The sequence below is a fragment of the Rattus rattus genome, chromosome 3, assembly GCF_011064425.1.
Source record: "Rattus rattus isolate New Zealand chromosome 3, Rrattus_CSIRO_v1, whole genome shotgun sequence".
NCBI classification, from domain to species: domain Eukaryota; kingdom Metazoa; phylum Chordata; class Mammalia; order Rodentia; family Muridae; genus Rattus; species Rattus rattus.
In genome coordinates, this window is record NC_046156.1 from 146,833,451 (window position 1) to 146,844,785 (window position 11,335).

An 11,335-nucleotide genomic window follows, 5' to 3' on the forward strand; every position below is an offset into this window, starting at 1 on the left:
AGTGATATACTCTTTTTATGATTCCACATAATCAGAAATTATAACCTGGCATAAAATGTTGTGAAATAAATATAAATAAACATTTGAAAATACAAATAGTGGTGATCATTTCAGGACGTAGCAAAGCTAAGTTGCATGGTTAGAAATAGTTATGGCCTGTTTTTCATTTTATATATATATATATATATATATATATATATATATATATTAAGATTGTTTTTATAATTACAAAATAATTAAATCCCCTGCCCTACTGTTTCTTTGCTCTACACGTTATATTTTAAAAGGCTGAAATGTTCAAGATGACTACATTAAATGTGTGACCTATAATAAATTTTGATATGAAGAATAGAACAGAATGTTTGATAGTGAGAAACACAAGGACAGGGGATGGGGATTCTTAATAAGGGACACTGGTGGCAACACAATAACAGTGCAATTCATGTCTGTATCAGTTAGACAGGACAGAAATTCTTTGTAAGAATGACCAAAATAATAAAAGGCTCATTGGGTTCCTTAACCCAATGGATGTTTTAGGGGTAGATTGTGAAGTTTCTGATGTTATAGGTCAGACTCTACAAGACTTTCTGAGACCTAGACTAAACATAACTTATAAAAATAAAATCTTGTCCAGAAACTAATGACAGAATAAAGAAAGTCCTTAAATATAGTTACAGTGCTGGCCATTTGTAGAAAAAGAAATTGCCCACTTGAAATTGCATTGAAGAGCAGAGGTGCCATGCTAGCTGAGGCATGGCTTACTGGAACAGAATGTGATTGCTTGGCAACTCAAGTCACAGAGACATTCTTTGGAAATGGCTCACTGCACATCACACAACAGGGGAGGTGTTGTGCCTATACATCATAGGGCAACTGCCTTCCTGATATGAAAACAAATAAGCAAGAGAGGTTCCCCTTGCACAGGACATCCTCTGGCAAGAGACACAAGAACAGTATGTCACAGATCAGAAAATGTCCTCCAATTATTAGTGTACCTAGTCTAATCAAGCCCACATTTGAAGAGTCATAGAAACACAGTAACAATGGCCAAATGTATAATGTACACACTGTAAACGAACCTCATCTTAGCCTAGGCCTGTTTCTCAGTGAGTTTCCTTTCTTGGGAAATGAAGCCTATTAAAATCCCATTCAGTAAATGTTTTCTTTGGAAGAAGAGAATAAGAATGCATATTCTCATTGTTCAGTTTGGGGAAAGACGCTGGATGATCTTCAACTTTGTACTTTGAAAATTTCTAGAAGTACAGCTAAGACTATTACGGGTATCATCTATTTCTCCATCTTCAATAAATACTTGAGATAAATTCTTTTCAAAACTTTGGGATGTTGATTCATTAAGCTGTCTCCTTCAATACCCTATCTCCATTCCATTGTTCTGCCAATGTTATTTTAAAAATCAGCTGACAATTGACAAAGTCAACTCTCTCCAATTTTTTTGAGTTCCCATCCCTTTCCATTATCCTCTCCCTGCATTCCTCTGGATCAGTTCTGATGTTAGACCCTCATGATTACTATCAAGCTCTGTCATATTCTCTTTTAATAAGCTACTAAATTTTTTTTAATTAAATTAGGATATGTTTAAGGCTTTTGTTTTCACACTCATGAAGACACATATGGCAGAAAGAAAACACCCCACAACCTGAAGACATTGAAATTCACTAATTCTTGAATGTAAAAATGAATGGTAATCATAATTTTGTCAGAACATTTAATAATAAATCAGTACTGTCTCAAAAAATTAGTCTATATTCATTCTAAGTGTAAAGTGCAAAGAAAACTACAATTAGTTTAGAATGCCAAGATCCTCTGTGAGGAACAAGAAACAACAAATAAATACAATATGAATAAGCATATGATAGTCACCAAAAGTCACTAATAAGACAACTAAAATGAATATTAGAAATAAATGGATAACACTCAGAATGGATACATTTCTTCTGACCAGAATATATTAGAGTATCTATCAATGAAGAAATAAGGCAGGCTTTCTTACACTGAAATGTATGAAAAAAAAATTTGCCATCATCATCAAGTGAGGATCTCAAGTCTCACATGGCCTACCAACCAACAACTCAAAGATAGTGTTCCCAATGATATTTACACACCCCTGAGGCAAGAAACATGAACTAAACTAATTATCTACCTTGCTCATAATGACAGCTAACTACAAGATGGCCTTTTATAACATTAGTTTGAATATGTAAATCATGACACACTTAAATTATATAATATAAAAAGATATGCAATAATATATAAACTATGCATATAAGAAATTAGGCTTCAGGAAAATTCTGTAGGTTAGGGATACTATGAGAATCTATGTATTAATATGCAGTTATGAATGCTGAGTCTAGGAGTTGATATGCAGGTTAGGGATGCTCAAAGAATATAGACTAAAAGAACCTTGTCATAGCCTAGGACAGTTTTTCAGCGAGTCCTTATTTGTAAAGTGAAGCCCTCTAAAAGTAAACTTCATAAGCACTTTCTACGTGAGAAGAGAGTAAGAATGCATGTCAATGTTTGGGTTGGGGGAAGATGCTGTGTGATCTCCATCATCTAGGTTTATAAATTCAATTCATAATTTGATATGAGAGGTGGATAAATTAAGACTCTTCACTATTATTTATTATCTCAAAAACTGAACCTTAATTTTTCTCTCCTAATGACTTAACATTGAAAATGTAAAATATAATTATTAAAGGACTTTAGTATTTTCTAAGTTTATATTTTTAGGATGAATCACTTTTTTAAAAAATAGATTATTCTTATACACCTTGACCTTCAGTGCTTCCAGCTCCCCCTATTGTCCTTTTCATTCTTCCATCAGCAAGGGACAGGTCTCCAAAGGACAACAATCAAAGACAACAAAACCAGGTAAAATGAGACTCAGGAAAGGCACTTATGTGTACACAGGAAAAGGCAACACAATAGGAGGAAAATAGTTTCAGGAGCAGGCAAAAGAGTTGTAGACACATCTGCTCTCACTGTTAGGACTCCTAAGAAACATCAAATTAACAGACACAAAATATATGCAGAAGACTTCAGTCACAAAGCTTATATGAGCCCTAATAGATTTTCTTCTCCTTCTCTTCCGCAGGATTCCCCAAGTTGCCCTGTGAGGGATTTGATGGAAAATTTCAATTTAGACTCTCTCTTCCCATCATGATTCTCACTGTGTCTATGCATTTATACTTTTCTGCTGCTTGAAGAAGCCTCTATGATATTGACTTGACATGGAACATATGTATGTGTATAACAGAATATCATTGAGAAACATTTCATTGATTTAATTGATTAACTGATTGATTGATTTTGCTAGCTGTCCTTGGTTCTACTCTAGGTTTCTGTGCTATCCCGTATCCAGTTCCTGGCCATCAGAGCAAGGCTGGGTGTGGACTTCCTTTCCTAGTGTGAGCCTCAAGTTAGATGAAATATTAGTTGGCTATTCTCCCAAGTCTGGCACCACATTGCCTTGGCACATCTTTCAGGGAGGACAAATTGTGGTTCAAAGGATTTGTGGCTGTGTTGGTGCTCTTGTGTTAGTATTGGTACCCTGCAGAGTACCTCCCTATGCCAAAGAGGCTAGAATGTAGGAATGTGGAACGAAGGAGAACATGCACAACCTGACCTTTTGACATTTTATGAGCTTTGTAGATGCTGTCCTTGGCAATGAGGTCATGCTGTCAGTTTGTGGAGGGCATCCCTATGTTCTGTCATGACCATGGGTTGTTTGCAGATCCCTATAGCCAAATTTAGTCACTTTAAGCCTTGTTTGGCTATAAGAGATGGCCAGTTCAGAGTTTGTACTCTACGAAACTTGAAGCCTTCACTGGGATCAATTTTAATGAAGTTTCCTCTGAATGAGATTTCCACCCCACACCTGTATATGCACACAATTCCAACTCTCTTAATCCTAACTCTCACTTCATCACTACACATCAACCCAACCCCACCTATTCCCATCCCCACACTCCCTTAATTCACCCAAAAAATGTCCTTTTCCCCCTGCCCAAGAAGATCCAGGACTCCTATAGCACATTTCTTCATCTAACCTTTCTAGGTCTATGAATTGTCACTTATCATTTACTTAGCAGTTAATATGCATGTATGGTTGAATACATACTATATTGTTCTTCTAGGTCTAGATTACCTGACTCAAGAATTTTTTTCTGGTTACATACATTTATCTACAAATTTCATAATGCCATTGTTTATATCAGCTGAGTAATACTCCATTATACAAATCTACCACACTTTATTCATTTTTCATTGAGGAATATTCATATTGTTACAAGTTTATGGTTATTATGAGTAAAACCATGATGAATATAGTTTAACAGGTATCCATCCTATGGGTATATGCCCAAGAGTAGTATGGTTGGGTCTTTAAGAAGATTGATTACCAACTTTCTGAGAAACTGCTATATTTATTTCCATTGTAGCTGTAGAAGTTTACACTCCAACCAACAAGAAGTTTCCCTTTACACCACATTCTCACTAGCATGAACTGTCACTATTATTATTATTCTTAGTCATTCTGATAGTTATAAAATAGGATTTCATGGTAGTTTTCATTTCATTTCTTTGTTGTCTAAGGAGGTTGAATGTTTCTTTGTGTGTTTCTCAGCAACTCAGGATTGCTTTGTTGTAAAGTCTCTTTACATATGCATCCCATTTTGTAATTGGAATATTTTGTTGACATCTAGTTTCTTAAGTTCTTTATATATTTTGGATATTAGTCCTCTGTCAGATGGGGAGTTGGTGAAAATCTTTTCCAATTCTATAAACTTCCATTTTCTCCTACTGACAGTGTTCTTTGCCTTAAAGAAGATTTTCAGTTTCATGAGATAACATTTTCTTCAATTATTGATCATATTGCTGGTCTTATTGTTGTTCTGTTCAAAAAATTCTCTCTTGTGCTAATACATTAAAGACTATTTCCCACTTTCTCTTCTACAATGTTCAGTGTGTCAGGTTTTATGTTGAGCTCTTTCATCAACTTGGGCTTGAGTTTTGCACGGGATGATAGATACAGTTCTATTTCCATTCTTCTCCATGTAGAAATCAAGTTAGAACATAAATATTGTTGAAAATGCTTTCTTTTTTCCATTGTGTATTTCTAGTTTCTTCATCAAAAATAAGGTGTTCATAAGTGTGCAGATTTATGTCTGGGCCTTAGACTGGATTTCATTGATCAAACTGTATGCTTTAATGCCCATACCATGTGTCTTTTAAAAATTATTTATTTATTTTTACACTCCTGATTTTACTCCCCTCCCGGTCCACCCTCTGTCTGTACCACATCCCAACCTCCCCCCTGCCCTCCCTGCCTCTAGGAAGATGTCCCCACCTCATTTATCCCACCAGATCTCTAAAGTTCCTGGGGCCTCCAGTCTCTTGAGGGTTAGGTGCATCTTCTCTGATTGAACCCAGACCTGGTATTCCTTTGCTGTATATGTGCTGGGGGCCTCATATCAGCTGGTGTATGCTGCCTGGTTGGTCATACAGTGTATGAGAGATCTCAGGGGTCCAGCTTAATTGGGACTGCTGGTCTTCCTACAGGGTCACCCTCCTTCTCAACTTCTTCTAGTTTTTCCCTAATTCAATCAGAGGGGTCAGAAACTTCTGTTCCTTGGTTTAGTACACATATCTGCATCTGAATCCTATTATTACAGCTCTGTAATAGATCTTGAAATCAGGGATTTTAATAGGGGTGGATTTTCTTTCATTGTACTGAATCATTTTAGCTATCCTGGACATAATATTTTTCCATATGAAATTGTATATTGTTCTTTTAAGGTCTGTAAAGAATTATGTTGCATTTTTTATGGGGATTTCATTAAATCTGTAGATTCTTTTAAGTAGGATGGCTTTTTTTTTTACTATATTAATCTTACTGGTATTATAATATTTTCTTCAGTTTCTTTCTTCAAAGATATAAAGTTTTATTATTTTATATTATTGGTCTTATTTAGGGTTCTATAGCTGTGAAGAGATACAGGGTCTATAGCAACTCTTATAATGGGAAATATTTATTTAGGGCTGGCTTACAATTCAGAAGTTTAATCTATTATCATCGAGGCTAGAAGCTTGGTAGTGAGGTGGCTGGAGAGATAGCTTAGAACTCTACATCCAGATCCCAAGGCAGCAAAACAAAAAAGTGACATTTGGCATGGCTTGTGTCCTCACCCCTCTCTGCCAGAATAAAACACTTCTTGCAAAAGAGAGAGCCACACTTACTCTAGCAAAACCAAACTTCCTAATATTGACACTCCAGAGTAGCCTACAAGGACCATTTTCATTCACACTCATACATTTTATTCTGTGGCCTCCATAGTCCAACTTCAAGGGTCCTCATAGTCTATCATAGTTTCTGCACTGTTTGAAAGTTCCAAGTCTCTTCTGAGACTCATGCAATCTCCATACTGTAATCCTCTGTAAAATCAAAATGAAAATGCTGATCACTTACTTTCAACACACAGTGACACAAAATATACATTACCATTCCAAAAGGGAGAAAAGGGGACATAATATGGAAATACTCAATGAAAGTAAGACTAAAAACCAGCTAGATAAATTCTAATTTCTGAATCTCCCTGTTTAATTTCAAAGCATTCTTTGGATCTCCACCTCTTTTCAACTTTTTTGACTACAAAACTCATTTTTCTTTTGGGCTGTGTTTATTCCCCATTAGCCGCTTGCTCTGGCAAGTATCCAAGACTACACTGATATTATCAACATCTTAGAATCTCCAAGGCAATCTAGGCTTCATCCTCGTAACTTAATACAATGACCTCTGTGGATCTTCGTTTAGGGTTACCTCTGCCATAACCTAGGTGTTATTTACTTGTTAAAGTCACAGAGGGAGATTCCATAACGCTATTCTTTCATATTTATTTCTAAAGCTATAAGCATATACCCAATGTTGTCAAGATTTGTTGGTTTCCAGTATTGGGACATGGATTAGTGTTCAAGTACAGTTTTACCAGCCTTTTGCTTTTGATGGTTTCCTTCAATGTTTAATCTTGGCTGTACTTGAGCTGGCTCTGTAGACCAGGCTGGATTTGAAATCACTCTCCTACCTCCTCACCTCAAGGACTGGTTTAAAATGCATGTAGCAATACAGGTATTTTAAAGTTTTTAAAAATTCTTTTTCAAAAGTTGGAAGTTGGAAGACTAACTGTGTGGGGTCTTGCCCTGAGGTTACCACTCATAGACACAATTAGACTTTTAAAACATGGAGATAATTTCTATATGGGAAAATATGATTTATCTTTTGCAAGGGAGAGATTTTCCTTCTTGCTGAAAAATTAGGTTAAATCTGGACTTTAAAAAATGTTGTTTTGAAAGGGGTTGATCTCTAAGAGGTAATCCAAGGCTTGCTAGTAAAAGAAAATATAGAATTAAACATAGGACTTCTTACATTTAACCAGAAGCAGCGTATCATGGAAGACATATTCCATTGAACTTCTCATACAAAATCAGATTGGTATAAGCTGACTATATCATCACTTAACTGTTTTTTTTCTCTTGATATAATCATTATCAACACCATACTCCAGAATGTCCTTCTATATGCGTAATGTGCCAGTTATGGCTGGATACTGAATTTATGAAACATTACAGTATTTTATTTTATTAGGTGAAGCTTCACTTAATTACACATGTACAAAATTATAAATCATTTCAATATCTTTTAAAATGTGTTACCATATGCCAGGACTAAGTGAGTGCTAATATTCTTATAAATTATTTTAATTTTTGTATAAAAGTATGGCACTCATGGAGTGCTCTATGAAGACCAGAGAGGATGCAGGGTCAGTTGAAGATTGGGTTATAAAATGTGTGAGTCACCAAAGTCAACACTAGGAACCAAATCTAGGTCCTTCAGACAGGCAGGAAATGCCTAGACGAGATAACCTGTGGATGTTAATCTTTGGACATAAACTAGGAAAATCAAGTTTCAAGAGAATTTCAAAAGTGTATGCTGGTCTTGAATTTCTTGTGTTTTGTTTGGCTTTACTGTGTTTTGTTTTAAAAAAACTTGACTGACCAATACCAAAGTAATTGAGTATGACTTCAAATACCTTGAGTTACTTAGTAATACTAATTTAACTCATTTATTAGATTAATAATTTTAATTTACTAATTAATTAAATTAATCTAATTAACTAAAAATTAGATGCCATTTCTTACTCTGACTACCTTCAGTCCTTCATTGTGTCATATATAACACATGATAGTATCCTTTATTCATCTAGAAATAAAAAAATAATTCAATATGTGAAAGCTGTAAAGTTATAATCAATCTGAAAAAAATCTGTATTATTGCATTAAAAGATTTCCTTATCTATAGGAACATATACTCAATTTGATAGTTTTCTTGGACTGGAAGGGATTTTTTTTGACATTTTTTTCTTGTATTAGATTTTTTTTATTGACATTTAAGTGTTATCTCCTTTCCAGGTTTCTCCTCCAGAAATCCACTATCTCTCCTTGCTTCTGTGAGGGTGCTTCCCCCAATCACTGACCCACCGATTTCTTCCCACCTCCCCACTCTGACATTCCTCTACACTGGGCATTGAGCCTTGACAGGAGCAAGGGCCTCTCCTCTCACTGATGCATGACAAGGCTATCCTATGCCATATACAGTTGGGGCCTAAGGTCCATCCTTGTGTACTTTGGGATGATAGTTTAGTCCCTGGGAGCTCTGGGGGGGGGGGGTCTGACTGGTTGATATTGTTGTTCTGCATACAGGGTTGCAATCCCCTGGAAAGGGTTTTTAACAAAACTTAATATTATTTATGACTTCTACAATAAAATAAGAAAATTTATTTATGAAGTTTAAATGTAGATTTGAGAATCCTTCTTCTCCCCAGAATTGTTAGCCACTGGTTCACTAGGAAGGAGGAAGCAGAGTTGATGAACAGGGTTTCCGATGGTCCATGCATAACACAGAACTATCACACTAGCATCAGCTTTGTGGAAACAGACCAATTTTATTCCAGTGAATCAAAGATTATATAGTTTGGGGGAAGCATATAGAAATACCCAGGGCAGACAAAGATCATTAGAAGAAGGCTAAGATATGTTTCATTAGTATGGAAGGCATTCCAGAAGTCGCAGGTGGTTGCTGAATGGGCTTTTATAAGAAGAAAGGAAGCTAAACTTGAAATCTAACTATGCTATATAACATTCTGCAGTAGATGTGGGGTGCAGTTTCCAGCTCCCCAGACAAGGTCAGAGTAGAAACCTGCTGACAAAGGGAGACCACAATTTTTCACAGAGCTCAGAAGGCCACCAGGACAATGGTAGGCTTGAACCTTACTTAGCAGGACAACATAGAATAATTGGAGTCTATGATCATAATACTTTCCTTATCATTATCAACAGCAGATAGATGGAAAATACCTTAGTAGCACTGAGTGCCATTAAAATTTTGGAAAATATTTAAGAATTTACTCTCTCATATGTGAAAAAGATAAGTAATCCTATTATAGACCAATATATTTTACATCATGGCCTGTATTTGTTTATCTTTTATTCTATTATTGTGATTAATATATTTAAATAATCACAGCAAAAGGGCATACTTTCCTGTAGATCAGTTATCAAAATGAGAACATATGCTATTATACTATTTGGCAAAGAATTGTCTTCATCAATTATAATATGGCTTTAAGAAATAAATCTAAGAATTTGACAAATTATTCAAACTTCAAGTGACTTTTAGAAAAATCACAGATAGTTTACCTAGAAAAATTAATGGGCTTTTTTTTTTTGAGAAACTTAAAGTCATAAACACATAGCTAATACATAGTCGTCTGCCTCTATATGGGAATTGCACTTGATTTTCCCCACAGTTTTTCCCCAGTGCCATTTTGTCAGGATTTTGATATGCAAACTTGTTCTCACTACACAACTTGTAGTAACTTCCTAATTTTAAAACAAAGCAGGTAATTTCTATGAGTGTCCACTAGTACTTGTGACCTATACTCATACACAGATGAATACATGATGGTGTTTTTAAGTCTATAATTCATATAATCTCTGATAAAGCCTGTACATAACTGTCTAAGAGATTATCTACAACTGTCATTAGCTGTCTATAAGTTTTCTGCTAGGAACTAATCTTTGTTTTAACCCTGCAGCTCAGTGTTTAGTAAAAAGAGTGACCCTTTCAGATTAAAAAACAACAAATGACTGTTCAGCACGACCTTAGATGTCAGACATTGTTGGATAGAAACATTTATCTGTGTTTTACATGTCCTTTTGTTTCCATTCTTATCAGTTTATACAACCAGAAAACAAGGACAAATGATCCATACTAAAGATCTATAAAGAAGGCTACGTCCCTTTACAGCTTATACCTGTAAAAGAAAGCATCATTATCAACAAGAATCCCTAATGATGATTTTGAAATGATATTTTACCCAGAATCAATTTAAATATGGTTTTATGGGACTGTATATTTTTTCGGTACAATATGATATTTAAAAAAAAAACATTGTAACTCTAAAATGAGGAATTAAGGAAAACTCACAGACTTAAGAGACTATTATAAAATAATTTGTCCTCTAAAGTCTAAAATATTAATATCCAATATTTTTCTTTATTATAATATAAACTAATATATGTTTTAATATATGAATATATAAAACAATATATGATGCTACTTTAAATATATATTTAAATGTTTAAAAGGAGAGCAAGATCTCCATCTGGAATGTGATATACAAAGTGGAAATATTTAATTTTATAAAACCCTTATTTTCAACATGTTATAGGAATACAGATTATAAAAATGTATGTAATATATATATATATATATATATATATACATACATATATATACACACACACACACACACACACACATATATATATATATATATATATATATATATATATATATATACACCAAGGATTGACACACAATTATACTTGAATATCATACAATAAGACATTGTAGAAGAGAACACTCAGGCTGGGTAGAATGTCTTCCTCTCGAATACTAAAAGAGATCTTATTGCACAATGAGTATTTGGGCTCTTTGGATGAGTATCCAGAAGAAATACAGAAAGTGACTGAAGCTTGGGCATTAGCAGACGAGTAAAAAGGCAGTGCTGCTATAGGCATAGACTACCACTTAGACTTTTCTGGAGTTGGAATTCTGTCCATTTGTGTTAATCACATATTATGTATAAGTTTTCCTTGAAAACAGTGATCTTGATAAACTTCCTTTAGCAGACAGATCAGGGTGTAAGTCCGGAGATGGCTGTGTAACACATCTGTCATGAGTACTATCAATATTGGG